Source organism: Chiloscyllium plagiosum, chromosome 18 (assembly GCF_004010195.1).
Source record: "Chiloscyllium plagiosum isolate BGI_BamShark_2017 chromosome 18, ASM401019v2, whole genome shotgun sequence".
NCBI classification, from domain to species: Eukaryota; Metazoa; Chordata; class Chondrichthyes; order Orectolobiformes; family Hemiscylliidae; genus Chiloscyllium; species Chiloscyllium plagiosum.
Genome location: NC_057727.1, coordinates 57,240,075 through 57,258,644, shown reverse-complemented (window position 1 = coordinate 57,258,644; position 18,570 = coordinate 57,240,075).

Here is an 18,570-nt window from a genome sequence, read left to right as displayed (position 1 = left end):
ACCCACCTTTCCACCAAATGTGGTATCATTAGGAAACATGGCTACATTACACTCAGTTCACCCATCATTCTTCTAAACTCCAATGAATGTTGTCCTAACCTATCCAATCTCTTTTTTAACATTAGAAACATGGAAAGCACCATTGGACAGATCCAAATTGAGAAATCTCTGTCAAGACATAATTTGACATTTGTGCAGAAAACTGTCAAGTGCCTTCAGACAAGTGTACTGATCATTGGTTAAGCCACTGTTGGAATATTGCTTGCAATTCTGGTCTCTTTCCTATTGGAAAGATGTTGTGAAACTTGAAAGGGTTCAGAAAAGATTTACAAGGATGTTGCCAGGGTTGGAGGATTTGAGCTATAGGGAGAAGCTGAATAGGCTGGGGCTGTTTTCCCTGGAGCGACGAAGGCTGAGGGGTGACCTTATAGAGGTTTACAAAATTATGAGGGGCATGGATAGGATAAATAGACAAAGTCTTTTTCCCAGGGGTCGGGGAGTCCAGAACTAGAGGGCATAGGTTTAGGGTGAGAGGGGAAGGATATAAAAGAGACCTAAGGGGCAACATTTTCATGCAGGGGGTGGTATGTGTATGGAATGAGCTGCTAGAGGAAGTGATGGAGGGACATACAATTACATCATTTAAAAGGCATCTGGATGCATATATGAATAGGAAGGGTTTGGAGGGATATGGACTAGGGTGCTGGCAGGTGGGACTAGATTGGGTTGGGATATCTAGCCAGCATGGATGAGTTGGACCAAAGGGTCTGTTTCCATGCTGTACATCTCTGTGACTCTATGACAGTAAGTGTACACGTGCAAAGACAATGCTCCCTCCAGCACTGACTTGGTACACAGTATTTTTGGTCAGTTGTGCATCTTGATACTTGGTTAACATGATATGAGACCAAAAATCTGAAAGAACTATGGATGCTGGAAATCAGAAACAAAAAGAGAAATTGCTGGAAAATCTCAGCAGGTCTGGCAGCATCTATGGAAAGAAAGCAGAATTAACATTTCAGATCCAGTGGCCCTTTTTCAGAATATATACAAAAAGAGACCACATCCACCAAGATTGAAAATTGGTGGGTTTTTTCTTACATGAACACTTCGCTGTCAAAACATTAGGGAATCCACGTATCTTAGCACAAAGCAAAGGGTACTCCAGCCAATTCAGTATGTTTGAGATGACGTCTCTGTTGCAATGTAAGTTAAGTCAATTTGTGTACAGTAAAGCCCCACAGTAGAGTGGTGTGGATAACCTATTGATCAGGACATTGCATACAAGTCCATTGTTCTAAACAGAAGAGCTACCATTTTACTTGTGCCCACCTGATAGAGTTTTCAGTTCAGTTCCTTTACTGCAACATAGCAGTTTCAATAGTGCAGCACCCTCCTCAGCTGCATGATTAACCTATATTAAGGTCAACAGAATGAGGCTTGAGGATGAAACTCTGACTTAGAGTGGGAGAGAGCTAGCCTCAGCCAGGGCTAACACCCCAAACTAGGGCTGCATCTATAGAAGTTGGATTTGATTGAAAATAGATATTGCGTCCTACACATATGTTCTCCAAGTTGTTCCTGAAATATTATGTTAAGCAGAATGGCTAAAACTTCAGATGCCATAAGAGCAAAATAATTTGAATACTGTAAATATGTTGAAAAGTGACAAATTATAGGAATCAACTATTTTAAATTTTTAATTCTGAAGTCATCTACAATGGACTGTTTCAATCTAATAACTATATTAATGGAACTAAAAAGAACATGATAGGAGTGGAAAATCTGAAGTGTAAGTTATGGAACAATTTTTCAGGATGTGAAAAATTAAGAGATCACTCTGTGGTGGCACTGTTGCCTCACAATACCATGGACCTAGGCTCAAATCCACCCTTGGTTGACCGTCTGTGTGGAATTTCCACACTCTCCCTGTGTCTGTGTGGATTTCTTCTGGGTGCACCGGTTTCCTCCCACAGTGCAAAGCTGTGCAAGTTAGATGGATTGGCTAAATTTCCCATAGTGTTCAGGTATGTGCAGGCTAGGTGGATTAGCCATGGGCAATATTGGTCTGGGTGGGATGCTCTTCGGTCGGTCAGTATGGACTTGATTAATTAAATGGCCTGCTTCCACACTGTAGGGAGTCTATTATGAGAGGTGCTGTGGACACCAGAGGCCAGTTTCTGTCTTTGGGCTTCAGTTCTCAGTAGTGCCTGTTATTTAGAAATATAGGAACAGGAGGTAGGCAGTCGGCTACTTCAGCCTGTTGTACAACTCACTTGCATTATAGCAGATCTACAGCTTTTTTATTATTCATTCACAGAATGAGGCCAACATTGATTGGCCATCCCTAATTGTGCAGAGGATGGTTAAGAGTCAACCATATTGTTGTTGGTTGGAGTCACATTTAAGCCAGACAAAATGAAAATGGTGGATTTCCTTCTCTAAAAGACATGAGTGGACTAGATGCAGTTTTTTTTTCCTGACATTCAATTCATGGTCATCATTATAGCTGTATTTTTAATTGAATTTAAATTCCACCATCTGCCGTGGCAGGATTCAAACCTGGATTCCCAGAACATTACTTGCATCTTTGGATTAGTAGTCCAGCAATAATACCACTAGACCATCACCTTGCACCTAATTCTGACTATTCTATTCTTTCACTTTCAGATTGCTGGCTAGGCCAGCATTCATTTGCCATCCTCAATTGTTTCTGAAATGGTGGAGGTGAGCTGCCCTCCTAGGCAGTTTAATTACCACAGTGCTATTAGCGATGGTGCTCCAGGATTTTGACTCACCAACAGAGAAGAAACAGCAATATAGTTTCAGGTCAGGATTGTGTGTGACTTGAAGAGGAATTTATGATTGATGGTGTTCCCAAGTACCTGATGCCCTTTCCTTCTGGATGGAACTAGTAGTGGATTTGGAAGATACTGCCTAAAGAGCCTCAATGAGTTGTTGCAGTGTATCTTGGAGATGAAACACACTGTTGCCACTGTGCAATGGTGGTGAATATTGAAGGTGTTAGGTGGGATACTGAACAAGTGGGCTGCTTTGTCCTGGACTGTGTTGAGTCTCTTGAGGGTTGGTGCTGTTGCATTCATCTAAGCAGTTAGAGAGTATTCCATCATACTCCTAATTTGTGTTTTGTAGATCGTGGACAAGAAGTCAGGAGGATTATTCGCCACAGAATTCCCAATCTTTGACATGTTCTTGCAGTAATGTTAACATGTCTCATTCTGGTTACCTTATTATAGGAAGGATATTATTAAGCCAGGCAGGAGATTTGCCAGGATGTTGCTGGGAATGGAAGGTTTGAGTTATAAAGGAAGGTTGGATAGGTTGGGATCTCTTTCACTGCAGCGTAGGAGGTTGACAGCGATTTATAAAATCATGAGGGGTATAGATAGGGCTAAGGGTAGATGTCTTTTCCCTAGGATGGGGGATTTCAAGACTAGGGTCATATTTTTAAGGTGAGAGGAGAGAGATTTAAAAAAGACATGAGAAATTTTTTTTATACAGAGGGTGGTTCAGGTACGGAATCAGCTTCCTAGGAAGTGGTGGATGTGGGCAGAATTGCAAAGTTTAAAAGACATTTGGATAAATAAATGAATAGGTCAGATTTGGAGGGATATGGCCGACGAGGAAGTAGGTGAGGCTAGTTTAGTTTGTGATTATGTTTGGCATAAACTGGTTGGACTGAAGGGTCTGTTTCCATGCTGTTTCCATGCTGTCTGACTCTATGCACTGGCTATAATGCAGAGCAGGTAAAGATGGCGAACTCCCTTTCCTAAAGGATATTCGTGAATCAGATGGGCTTCTGTAATAATCAATGATACCATCATAGTCATCATCACTGAGACTAACTTCAAATTTATTAATTGTATTCAAATTGATAGGACTTGAATCTATATCATCTACAACATTAGCTTTGGCTTTTAAGGCACAAATCCAGTGTCAGTACCATTACATCAGCATTCCGTCACCACCCCCACCACCACTCTTCCCCTTAGTTCTCATTCTCAACACCAAAACCTACAAACATCTACCATTCTCAGTTTGAAATCTTCAATTACTGCTTAAAGAATCTTCATGTTTTTCATCACTCTCAGTGGAACACTTGTAGTCCTTTCTGTCTTTATTTCATAACTTGTTAATGCAATTAGTCAGCTACAGGCTTGCTGCAGCTGTGTTATGTTTTGGTCAATTCTTTATAATTGGAACAGATGTTATTTCACCTCTGGATAAAATTTTATGATGCTAAGAGAGAACATTTAATGATGGGACCTGCAAAAATCGAAGCAGTTATTTTCCCTTGGTAGGAATATTCCTGAAATTTCTGTCTGCAGTACCTTCCTGATTTTCAGCAGGGGGAGCTACTGTTCTATCAAGAGAGATGGATTAAGCATGTATTGCAGATGTGGTAATGGGTTGGTTAGTGAAAATGATCCAATATTTTTGATCATACAACAAACAAAAATAAGGAAAATAAAAGATCTGCACAGTAGCTCTAAATGATCGACAAAGAATAATGCAGGTGAACAGCTGTTTGTATCAGGTTTCTCACAAAATTTGTATTCTTGTCCTCAAATATCCAAGTAATTTTACAATACATTGAACCTACAATGTCTATTTTCTTGACATAATACTGTTTCAGCAAGAGAAAATGTGAGTTCAGTTATTTTTCCATCTGATTCCAAGTTAAGGGGATGTCGTATTTACTTGACCATCACAATAAAATACTTTTCAATCTCATGCAATTCTGTTTCTGCTGCGAAGTTAATGGCATAATATGAATGGCCACCATTGAAATTATATGTTAATTACATCTAAGATTCAGTTTAGTAATCCACTTGATTGACAATAAGAACTAAGCCATTGAAATTCTTTCTTTTCTGCTGGAGGGATGCTCGTTTATTTGGAATAAAATGTGATTTTCTTTTCATGGGCGTAAAATACCAGCTGCAGGTGTTGGCACGCAAGACCGGATCAATTAGAGTCTCTCTAACCAACAAAGTGGTACATCAGACTGGCACGCATTGTCTGGCCAGAAAGCTGAATTTACATGGTTTCAGGACAATGTGGTCCCTCTGAAGAGCTGAATGCTGGAATTGGCTGATTGCCTGGTTTTACAGAACAATGTGTTATAGCGACACAAGAAAGGGAGGACTGCAGATGCTGAAGATCAGAGTCGAAAAGTGTGGAGCAGGAAAAACACAGCTGGCCAGGCAGCAACCGAGGAGCAGGAGAGTTGATGTTTCGGGCAAAAGCCCTTCATCTGGAACATAGGGGTTTGTAGGCAGGAAGGCGGGGGCTGGGACAAGATATCTGGGAAGACAATGGGTGGATGGAGGTGGGGGTTGATAGTGATAGCTACAGTTAAAAGGAAACTAAGATGGTCAGATGACCAAAGCAGCATGAGTTCTTCACACTTAACCCTAACATGAACAGCTTCTACCGCTAGCTTATCAATAATCCAAATCTATTGTGCATGAACTTTTCCAGATGGACTTCACCAATAACGTGAGCTTGGTCAAATTTATTCCCTACGTTCGAAGCAAATCCAATACTCCTCTATAGGGAGATAAAGTGACACACTGCACCTCTGCGGATAAGACTGACTTGAGAAATGTCAATTTTATTCAAAATCTATCTGAAATCCAAGGCCAGGTTTCAGAAATAACACTGAATTATGGCGACCCAATCAGTAGAATCAAGGTTGCAACACAAAGCAAGTTTACATCCCTTGTGAATGTTTAATGACAAGAAAATGGCTGCCACTGATGTTATGAGCACTTGTTGCTACAAACTTAACTCATAAATTAGATTTGGCCATAGCTCACTTGGCTACTTCAGGTACATGAGTAGGAAGGATTATGCCTTGTTTCAATTGACACAGTTCAAAACCTGATAACTGTAGGTGAGGGACAACTATCCCAAAGATTTCACTGCTTAAGACAGAATCAAACTCCACTATGCAGATGAGACCAACCCCAGCTTGATTCTTATTTTGTGTTGAATTAGCTGATTTTAGCCAGAAACGCACAGGAATATGACAACCAACGGCCTTTTATTCTTCATGACTTGGAATGAGAACTCTGAGGTTTGTGTAACCCTGATCCAGTAAACTTTGTCCAAAAGTCACACCTCCTGAGATCAGAAGGGAATTTATTAACGATATCTGTGATAGCATATCTTCAATTTGTAGCTTTAAAATAACAACAACCTACATTTATATTGCATCATGCATATAACAAAATTGCTGTAAGTGTTTCACAGGTATATTATTAGACATATCTTGATACAGAATCACATAAAAACAATTTCTAAGAATAGCTGACCAAAAGCTTGTTCAAAGGGGAGGGGGGAGCAGGAACAGCTGCATACTTGATATCACTTTGGCACTGAAAGTTATAAAGAAAAGAACAAAATACCAAGGCAAAGAGAACTTTACAAATTACTGTTTTGGCCTCACTGGAGTATTGTGAACCATTCTGGGTTTTGCACATCATGAAAGATAAAGGTCTTGGATAGAGTACAGACGAGGATTGCCAGGAACTCATCAGAATAGCGGGGCTTCAGTTATGGCTTCAGGTTGTAAATGTTAGGATTTTTCTTAATGGCCCAGCAAACATTAAGAGGTGATTTAATGAAGTGTTTCAAGACGGTGGGAGGTTTTGATAGATACAATGGAAGAATATCAGTATTTCTTCTAGCACAATAACTGGAGTTCATGTGGTCAAAATCACTGGGAAAGTGATTAGCAAGAGATTAATTTTATTTTTTACTCAGTGTTCTGGAACGTGCATCCTGTAAAGTGGTGGAAAATTAATCATTTTATAAATTATGAATCATTTATTGTAATTTGGGTTTTGAGCTTATGACCTGTCGGTTTTCTGTGTGACTAACATTAATGATTAAATGCTGTTATTTCTGAGCCATGGTGATTTCATTTAAAATAGTCTTTGAGAACTGACTTTAGAGTGATTGGGTTTCTGTGCAACACTATTTGATTTTCTTTGTTTACCTTTGATTGATTTACAACTCAATGGGGTAAATAAGAGGACCTCAAGATTTTTAGAGATTCCTGAAACTTGGCTTTTTTTAAAACTTAAGGAATACACCCAGAGCTTAGAGAGGAAGACTTTGTTTTCGGTTTTATTTTGAGTGAGATGGCGCTTGGATGTAGATGGTGTATGCATCGATATGAATTAGGTAAATTAAGAATGAAGAGAGAATGTTCGTTCCATGCCAGAACTGTTGGGATAAAATCCTGAAGAGATTACTTGAAGCTGAATACATGTAGGAGTCAATGGGGACTGCTGATGCTGGAGAAATCAGAGTTGACATAGTGTGGCGCTGGAAAAGGCACAGCAGGGCCAGGCAGCATCTGAGGAGTAAGAGAGTCAGCATTTCAGGCAGGATCCATCTTCAGGAAAGGGAGTTGAGAGCAGGTGTATGATAGCTCCAGCAAGAAGCTGTTGCATTTCCAGTCAAGACGTTGAAGTCACAAGTGACTTAAACCTGTTGGGTGTTAGATTTGGGGATGCCTGATGTGTGTGTTATATGAGTGTTGTTTTGGATACTGCAAGAAGGCTATTTTCTTCCTTTTCAACTGATGGAGTATTTGGGATTAATGGGCTTATTTTTTTTCATACGTGTTTGAATTTGTTGTGTAAGTGGATGGTTTGGTTTATTTTAATTTGTCTTCTCACTTTGATTGTTAAAACAAAACCTACAGCACTGTGCCATTATGCTTCAGCAAGGGGTCACTTCATTAAAACCAAAACAAAACAAAATATGCTTTATCAAGCCAGGCTTCAGTCTGGGATCTGACTTGTCCAATGCTGATTGTCAACTGGGGTCATAGCATTCTAAATTTACAAAAAAAATAAGATTATGGGACTGGGTACAGCTGCTCTTACAAATAATCAGCACCAACATGATCATTCCTGTTCAAAACTATAATCTAAAGCCCCTAAGATGTTAAAGCTCTTGGGAGTCACAGTAATTATGAGGTGATAGAAACATCTGCATTTTAAGGTTGTCAATTTGTCTTCAAAACATATGGTAGATGCAATTTAGTTTCATCAAGAAATGGAGTAATCTGTGTTTTCAGTTCAAAATTAAATCTCAAACTCTTAGTGAATAGTTAGGTTCTTGTGATATATCTCATGGGCCTTTGAACTTGCTACACAACTCATCTTCCAAAGAAAATCTGATTGCACCCACTTTAGGCTTCGAGGGATGAGGAATCAGACAGTCCACAGACTTCTTACCCTTAACTCCAGCAACATTTGTTATTCAGGCTGATTTGCAACAGCATTACCTGTGTTACTCACTGGCTGTACACCTGGAGGTTGAGTGGGACCTGTACTTACACCTTCACTGAAAAGTAATTTGGAAATTAAACCAGGAGGGAGATGACAAGACCAAAAGGGAGATGCTATTTGAGATTGTTCTGACAGCTTTCTTGACACATGTAGCATGTAAAACTGACGGAGGATGGTGAGGGCTCACCAGACAATCATGTCCAGGACAGCCAAGCATGAACCGTAGTTGAAATGCCACAAGCAAACCATGCATCAAAGTGCAGCACACAAATGCTCTTACTCAAATTCTAATACATCAATTCAAAATCTGAAAGTTGGTGCTTGTTTCCAAACATGGAATTCAACTTCACTTGGCTGTCAAAGGCTCTTGTGTGTTTATGAATAAAAAGAGATTAGAAAATGAAAGCAGCATTTTGGCAATCATTCTGAGATTATGGTATTTAACACCAAGGGCAAAAATATTCTGCTTGTCAAATTAATAAAATTGGGCACAGTTCATGCACAAAGGGGTACAGTCCCACTACTTTGCTCCAAAAAGAAGCATAAATATGAACGGAGCAATTGTAAATAGGTTCAAGAGCTGAAAGATCTGGGAATCGCTCACACAAATCTTCAAATCTTGATTGGATAAGTTAGTAAGGGTGTTAAAATGAATATGTGATTTCTGGACTTTAGAAATGGAGACAGAGGATGGATTTGAACTTTCTGTCCCTTGGGAATGGCTGGGTCATGGAGGCACATGGCTAACTCTCAAGTTGGGACTGATGTTAACTCATGATTGATGTCATGGCCAGATTCCATCCTCCAGTCTGGTGGTGAGGCCAAAAGGCCACAGTTAAGCCTCATCTCTGATCTGCAGGGAGGGGTGATCAGAAGGACTTCCAGTGCTGGAGGTGGGCAGCAGAAATTAGAAGTCTTATTGGGGAAATGAGAGGCTGCTGGAGGTTGTGGAAATCAAACAACCTGCCGCAGAAATCTGGTTGAATTTGGATCCTGCTGTGGCGATATTCTGAAACTTTGGAGGATAGGATGCCCAGAGAAAGGGGAGCTGAAGGGTTTTGAGGGCTGCTCTGAGTTTGAGCCCAGGACTGAACGTTCTGAAGTTGACGCCACTTTCTTCTTAGATACAACATCTCCCATCTCCCAGCAGCTCATCTTTCCGAATGAAACTGAGGCTTGTCGCTTCCATTATGATATATTTAAAGTGCCAACACATGTCCTAGTAGGAGAAGATTGTCAGGCAATGCGCACCACTCCTGTTGGCTATGCCATTGCCGTATAATGTGGAGTAATGATTGGCTGAATATGGGCCTTCTGGCAAAGGGTGGGGAGAAATCCCACCTCAGAACATTGTGATAACAATGTGATAAGCTAACCTCTCTCTAGACTCAACAGTGCCCCTGGAACTGCTGGAGACTGGTGGGATTGCATGCAGTCCCACAAACAAGAACCAGAATCAGACTGAAGCTGAGTACCAGGGGTCCCTCAGCATGGCCAATGTAGGATGCACTAGGGGAAGATAGGACAAGAGGTTTAGAAGGCAAGTTCCAAAGGTCAGGGGCGAGTGTCTAGAAGAGGCATCCAGGATGGATGAAGATCTTTGCAAATGTTTTGATCGTGTAAGGGAGCCCTACAAGGATAAACACGCTTTCTCTGCCAGATACCTGAGCAGGTTAAGCTGCTGGTCATCCTTTCTATCATTCAGCTCCTGTCACCACTTTGAAAATTGTGGCTGGGAAGTGGGCAGAGCATGGCCCTGAAGTAGCCATCTATCAGGCTTCACCCATCCCCTGCAAAAACATGGCTATGTCGGGGTGGCCAGTTCGGTGGCAAGAAGGATATCCCCAGAGCCTTAAGGCCCTTAACTTCCCCAAACCTGGTTTAAAACCCATTGTTGGGGGACTTTAAAATTCAGTCCTAAAATGTGAAATTACCAATTTATGATCAGAAATGCCATGGCAAATGATCCTTAGCGTACACAAGGGTGTAAAATAATGATTTATAGATTTGTAAGTGAAGGGAAGAGGGTGAGATGCTCCTGTTGCCCCTCAAAGAAAGAGGGAAACATCAAGAAACAACTTGAAGGAAGCTAGAACATAATGTTTTTAGTTGCATTATTAAGGCCATAAATATTTTGTACACAGCTTGGGAACCTGTAATTCTTCTCGGTACAATGACTAAGGAATTGAAAATTGCATTTCTCAGATGCCATGGTCACTTCTATTTTGATTGCTGCCTGTCATTTGTTGCATTTCATTTTATAGCTTCAGCAATAGCACTGGTAATGGAGCATTGCAAATTTTATTGTAGAACATTTGATATTATCCTTACTAAGGTGCCTGGGTGTCTTTCTTCACTTGATTGATACGGCAAGAATAATAAACTGCAGGCCACTTTCAAAGATCAGAAATAAAATGCAACAGTAACCTGATTGAAAACCAGCTGGAAGTAAGCCAGCTCTGCTGCACATTTTCTGAGCAGAAGTGTGCTTCTAATCTTTGCAAAGCACACACGTCCATGATTGCCAATGCAAAATGCACTGTTATGATATTGATCTGCTGTCAGACGTTCAAAAACTTCTTTGGAGCATATTCCAGGAAAGATTATTTTACACGTCCAAATGTTGATGTAATATATCTCCTCATACATTTATTAATCATGTGTCCACTCATGGTATAAACCTCACAAAAACATTATTGGGGAGCGTTCATTATCATTTTTTGCTTGAAGTATTTCCTAATCTCTCTCATTAAACTGAAACAAAAACTCTGATGCCAAGTACACACTACACCAGGAACAGACTGAAAGGAGAGTTTAGCTCAGTGGATAATTATTAGCAATATGTATTACTGAGTTCTCTTCTCTAGGTTGATTGGAGTTATAGGGGAAAGTGAGGACTGCAGATGCTGGAAATCAGAGCTCAAAATGTGTTGCTGGAAAAGCGCAGCAGGTCAGGCAGCATCCAAGGAGCAGGAGAATCTATGTTTCGGGCATGAGCCCTTCTTCAGGACTCATGCCCGAAACATAGATTCTCCTGCTCCTTGGATGCTGCCTGACCTGCTGCGCTTTTCCAGCAACACATTTTCAGCTCTGATTGGAGTTATAGTAAGGATCCTTAACAATCCCAAATACTAACTTAGTGGCAACTCTATTTATTTATATATAAAATTATTTAACCAAGTAATTAACCAAGCTGTGAGTTGAAAATGTATTCATCCAGAAAAATTGCAAGTTGTTTATTGCAATCAAGACTTCTCGCTCATCAAAGCATGTTATGATCTCCGCAGAGACTGATAGTTTTATAGTATAAAAGTGCTATGAAGTTTCCAGTCACTTATAGAAAGGCTCATATAACAAGATTCCATATTTTAAGTCTTTTACTGTAACAAACACACTAAAATCAACATAGTCTAAACACTACTTAGTAAATACTAATAAGTTAATCGGTTATTGTCTATGATATACATACATATTTTCCAGTATATTCTTGAAACAAACACCCCCATGTCACATTTATGGATGTTGGCACAATTTTAGCAGACATACAGCCTTTTCTTCAAATGTTCATGTCTCCTAGTGATACACAAGTCTTTCTTCTCCCTCCAGGATGAATTTTTCAGTTTCCTTCTGAACCAAGTCTACTTCAATCAACCTTCTGAGTATATTTGAATAGACTTGCAGCAGTTGGGTACTCACTGGCAATTCTATGGCCTTTAACCCTGCACAGTAAGCTTTTTCCTTCAACCGGGTGTTTTGCCTGGAGCAACACTCAACAAGCAGCAACAGGAACTTCTTCTATCTTTCTATCCATGTGTAAAGCTTCAATCTGATAGCCTATGGAGCTTGATTTTGGCACCTTATCCCCATGGCAACCCAGTTGCACAGACCTCTGGCCACACAGAGTTCATTGCAAATTCACACCCCATCCCATCCAGGGCATTTTGCTTTACATAATGTGAAAAGAGGCAGTTTAAAACATAGTCATCTTATTCAATCCGAGCATTCATATCATAACCTGAACAGATTAATATTTTACATAAGTATGCTTCAAATAGAAGAATGAATTAGCTAAATAAAAGGATTGTATGGATTGTTATGGATGCCTATTGAAATTAATGTGCACACAGATAACAGCACAACACATAATCAGGCCATTTAATCCAACATGTCTGCACAGGTATTCATCCTCCACATGACCTTCCTGCCCTTCTCTTCTGCAATCCCTCTATTCCTTTAATTTTTTGTCCTAATGACTCCTAACAGGTCTCTCTCAGGCTTCTCTTTTCTCATGAAAACAACAACAGCCCTTTCTGCCTTTCCTTCAAAGTATATCCACAAATTTCATGCACGTGGTCCATTAAAAGGGGCAAAACTTTATCATGAGGACTGGGTACATTTAAACCACAGGGACATTGTAGCTGTAAAATGAAAAGACCCGGTGGACAGAAATCAATGCTAATAGCTCCATAATTCATGGGTTAACCAAGGCACTACCATAACGGCAATCTTAACAAAAAGAATATGGTAAGAGCTGAAAAGAATGCCATTAATTGATCAAGGAAAGTTAATTAAAGAAAGGTTGAAAGAATAGAGTTTCACAGCTGAAATAATATGGGTTAAAACTAGCAAAGTACAAATATTTGTTTATAATTATTAGGAAAATGCAAGTATAAAAAATCTTCTTTTTTTGTTCAACTCCTCCTTATCGTTTGGTCTAATATATTTTCCATACCTGAATCACAACTCCCCCCTCTATCTGTGCTTAATTTCTATTTTGCTGTACTGATGCTACATCTTGCTCATTCTCACAGTGACATTGCAACAAGGTACCATAATATACTGAAGCAGTCAGCAGACACTTTATATTTAGATTCCAAGAGCAGATCTATCTGATGTACGGACTAAGCAATTATTTGCAGCCATGTAGATGCAGATATAGAGTAATCCATTCTCCAAGCTTGGAGCAATGGATGAGTCAGCAAGCAGTGTCATGGAAAATTGTGTGTTTGTGTTTGAGTTGTAGTTGAAACAATTTTTTTTCTTCAATGCTTTGAAGAAGTTGTGTGACAAACATGGGTTCAGAAAAATTCAAATTGTTAAAATAATGTAAAGAAAAACCATTAAAACAGGTTAGAGGATTGCATAAAAGGAAGGAATCTATTACTTCAATGATATTCCTTGGAGCCAAACATGGAAAGCGGAAGAAAATGGGTTTAGAACTTATTATTTTAGCACCGGAGAAATAAAAAAAAAATCTACTTGCAATGAGTACAATAAAATTAATGGAGGATTGCAGTTCTGAAAGAGAGAAGATTGCAATGATGATTATTCGATGTGATTCTTACCGCCAATCCCACCCAGTCAACTATTCTCCCTTATCAATCTGCCCCTCAAACACTATTTACTTCTTTTCTTCACTCTTTTGGAATTTTCTCCCCTTAATTACTCATGTTTTCACCATGAGATACTGCTGGATCACAGGTTAGTTTAAAAACTCAATTGCGGGATAAATCGTTCATTCTTCATCTTCAAGGGCAAGCATTGATCAAATAAGGCTTGTCCCAAAATGGAGTTGGATAGTTAGATTGTACCTGTATTGAAGTCAGATAATGTATCAAAATTAATGGGCAAGATATTACACGTCACTGGGATTCCTGATCCCGCATGTAAAGACAGTTGATGGCAAACTGTCTACACTCAACCCTGCCTCTCCACCTCACCATGCTCTGGTGCACTTCTATGCAATCACTACCACTTGGAACAGTACTAAGGGTGAAGGTCCCATCCATATTCAGGAAAAGAGGTCTGACCTCTGAGAGCTACCATTCACATCCGGCAGGGTGTAGTTCTTGTGCTGGAGGTTGTCCTCTCTGACCATTTTTCTTTTCTTTTTCCCTCTTTTCATGTCTTTCTTCTTGGTAGACGACACATTGAATGGTCAATATCACATGTAGATGACAAAGAAGCAATGGAAACTTTGGAATGGAATGCTACTGGAACAATAATTTCTAGGTGAGCGATGTGCATCGTTAAATCTTATTAATAAGAGCAATTTTGATTGAAATTTAATGGTGTTTTGTAAACACTGAGTGACAGAATAACTGATATCCTCAATATATAACTTCCTTTATATAGGTTATGTGGAAAAATGCCAGAACTATTTCAACTGAGGGGGCATATATAACACAAGCACATCAGTAACTCAAGTCATATGAAGAAACTGGAAGTCTTGCGTTTCCACAGGATGCAGCAGAGGTCAGCTATATTTTAGAACACTGAAGGCAATGATTGAGAAATCACTAACAGGAGCTATATTTTAAAGTACTTCATGAATATAAATTGTGTGCCAGAGGGCTGGAACATATGATTCTGCCATTCAAAAATTGAGAAAGACATAAAGCATATAATTATGGGCCAGTTAGTCAAATGTTGAGAGACAGATCTTATGGAATAGTATTCAATGTTCACGTGTAAAGTATGTGGATATAATGGCCACTCAATATTATTTAAGGGACTTTAGATCCTGCCTCATGAATCTTTGATGAAGTGACAAAATGGTACTTGAGGGATGACAAAGAATTGTTTTTTTTAAATGCTTTCAACAAGATACTTGGTAAGTTACTACATGTAATAGCACATGGTAAATAAATGGGAAATTAGCGAGAGGTATTGCACTTTTTAAAGGCAAATCAGGGCAGGACTTACACACTTAATAGTAAGGTCCTGGGGAGTGTTGCTGAACAGAGACCTTGGAGTGCAGGCACATAGTTCCTTGGAAGTGGAGTCACAGATAAATAGGATAGTGAAGAAGACATTTTGTATGCTTGCCTTATTGTTCGGTACATTGCATATAGGAGCTGAGAAAACATGTTGCGGCTGTACAGGACATTGATTAGACCACTTTTGGAATACTACGTGCAATTCTTTCTTCCTGCTATTGGAAGGATGTTGTGAAACTTGAAAGGGTTCAGAAAAGATTTACAAGAATGTTGCCAGGGTTGGAGGATTTGAGCCATAGGGAGAGGCTGAATAGGCTGGGGCTATTTCCCTGGACCATCAGAGGCTGAGGGGTGACCTTACAGAGGTTTATAAAATCATGAGGAGCATGGATAGAGTGAATAGAGAAGGTCGTTTCCCCATAGAGGGGGAGTCCAGAAGTAGAGGGCATAGGTTTAAGGTGAGAGGGAAAAGATTTGGAAGGGACCTAATGGGCAATTTTATCACTAAGAGGGTGGTGCATGTATGGAATGAGCTGCCAGTGGAAATGGTAGAGGCTGGTACAATTACAACATTTAAAAGGCATCAAGATGGGCATATGAATGGGAAAAGTTTAGAGGGATATGAGCCAAATGCTGGAAAATGGGACCAGCTTAAATAAGATATTTGGTCGTCATGAAAGAGTTGGACTGAAGGGTCTGTTTTCATGCTGGGTATTTTGCTATGACTCTATGACTCTATAACTCATTGAAATTGATTACAGTTGTGATAACTGGGTGTTTTTGATCTTGGAGTCAAGTACTAGTGGAGCTATTTCATGAGCTATTGGGAATTTGGTTGAACCGTGGTAACGTCACTGTAATATTGATCTTGAAAGATCTTCTGGGAACATGGATTTAAATCCCACTGTGGCAGTTAGTGGGAATCAAATTAATTGTTTGATAGAACACAGCTAAAAGATTGCTAAGAAGATGCCAAAATACATAGTGTAAGAGGAGGGTGCTAATTGATTACCATAAAAATACAATAGGTGCCATGTCGGCCCAGATAATGCATTGAAGATGTAAGGTGCCCTCACACAGGGCACTGCACACCTTCAATGTATTACCTGAGCTGACATGGCACCTATTGTTAAAGTTCTCTTGAGAATGTATCTTTAAAGAAGTTCTGGGATCTACGTATGAAAGAACTGAAACCAACATGGTCATTCTAAAAGATGAGAGACTTAATAAACAATCCAGGTCCTTTTCAAGAAATAATTTCAGTTACATCATACTGTAAACTTTTGCTACAAATTCTGTGTCTTACGATCTTATAGTCCACAACCACCTGATGAAGGAGCAGTGCTCTGAAAGCTAGTGCTTCCAAATAAACCTGTTGGACTATAACCTGGTGTTGTGTGATTTTTAACCATGAAAATACAACTGGAACTCTTCACTAGCATTCTTAGTTAGTTGACCAATACACTGACCAGGCAACTAGAAGCTAATCGATCAGAGTGTTACTATGGGCAATCCAGCAAGGATTAGCATTCTCCCTGATCCTTTCCTCAAGGAAAAGATGAAATAGATGGACAAATTTACTTTGCCTGGGAGCCATAGAGTCCTGACAGATTTTTGTGAATGCCTGGAAGCACTACATTAGCTCAAGATAAACCTTGATATGCACACACAAGTATATATGAACAAAGGCACTGATGTAGTCAAACTGAAAAAGTGTGACTATATTAACAATGGATTGTGTGTAATGATGGTTCCAAGTTCATATCTGCCACCACACTTGTGGGGAAGTTGAACAGGCTTTTATTGGGCTTGTATAATGGTGGTAACCTTCCAGGTACCATTTATGTTAGAATTTCCTCTTCATGGCTCACTGCATCTGTGCATGCAGGGGTGCCTCAACACAACAAAGGCAATGTCGCTTTTATGGACTATTTTATCTACAACTAGCTGTGCACAACATGAACTGGTCAGTTGGCTGAGTGAGATGTTGTGACCAGTTTGACTGAGTTTTCTACAAGCTATAAAGGATTCCATCACATTTGTGAAGATCACACAAGACCTACATGTCAAGAGTCATAGTGTGTGTGCTCCTTTGGCATCGCATCACTAGTTTATTTATCAATGTATCACTCAAGGAAGGTATAGATATTTGTACTAGGTTACTATATTCTGGTAATCTATATGTGTCTGAATCTGTTTTCATGAACTCATGAACTTAGCAAGTCTTTTAGTTGAATTCAGTTTCAATAACATCATGTATGTCCAAATAGATGGTGTTGCCATGAGATCCCAGTTCTTGCTAACATCTTCAATATTTACCATGAGAAGTATGTTTTTGATGGGATTACCACTATCTTCCTGCTCCTTGTCTGCCTCCAATACATAGGTCACATGTTGAGATACTATTGCATCAAAGAATTTCTTTACAAGATTAAATAAACTTCATCCTATGCTCAAACTCACCACTGAAATGGAACAATCAAATGATAGATTCTGTCTTATTATCCTTCTAAATCCTACTTTCACTGGTCAACATATGCATTGTCTTTGCTATGGTTTCATGTGACACAAGGTGTACTTGTTGGCAACATGATAAAAGGGGCCCTGGTACTTGCACATCATGTGTTTTTGATGTTGAAACAGGGTGTACCACAACGTTTCTTTGTGATAATGGTTATTCTGAACATAGAACATAGAACACTACAGCGCAGTACAGACCCTTCGGCCCTCGATGTTGCGCCGCACTGTCATACCAATCTGAAGCCCATCTAGCCTACACTATTCCATGTACGTCCATATGCTTGTCCAATGACGACTTAAGAGAGAAAGTGAGGGCTGCAGATGCTGGAGATCAGAGCTGAAAATGTGTTGCTGGAAAAGCGCAGCAGGTCAGGCAGCATCCAAGGAACAGGAGAATCGATGTTTCGGGCATAAGCCCTTCTTCAGGAATGCCTGACCTGCTGCGCTTTTCCAGCAACACATTTTCAGCAATGACGACTTAAATGTATTTAAAGTTGGCAAACCTACTACCGTTGCAGGCAAAGCATTCCATACCCTTACTACTCTCTGAGTAAAGAAACTGCCTCTGACATCTGTCCTATACCTATCACCCCTCAATTTAAAGCTATGCTCCCTCATGCTTGCCGCCACCATACTTGGAAAAAGGCTCTCCCTGTCCACCCTATCTAACCCTCTGATTATCTTATATGTCTCTATTAAGTCACCTTTCAACCTTCTTCTCTCCAACGAAAACAGCCTCAAGTCCCTCAGCCTTTCCTTGTAAGGCCTTCCCTCCATACCAGGCGACATCCTAGTAAATCTCCTCTGCGCCCTTTCCAAAGCTTCCACATCCTTCTTAAAATGCGGTGACCAGAACTGTACACAATACTCCAAGTGTGGCAGCACCGGAGTTTTGTACAGCTGCAGCATAACCTCATGGTTCCGGAACTTGATCCCTCTATTAATAAAAGCTAAAACACTGTATACCTTCTTAACAACCCTGTCAATCTGGGTGGCAA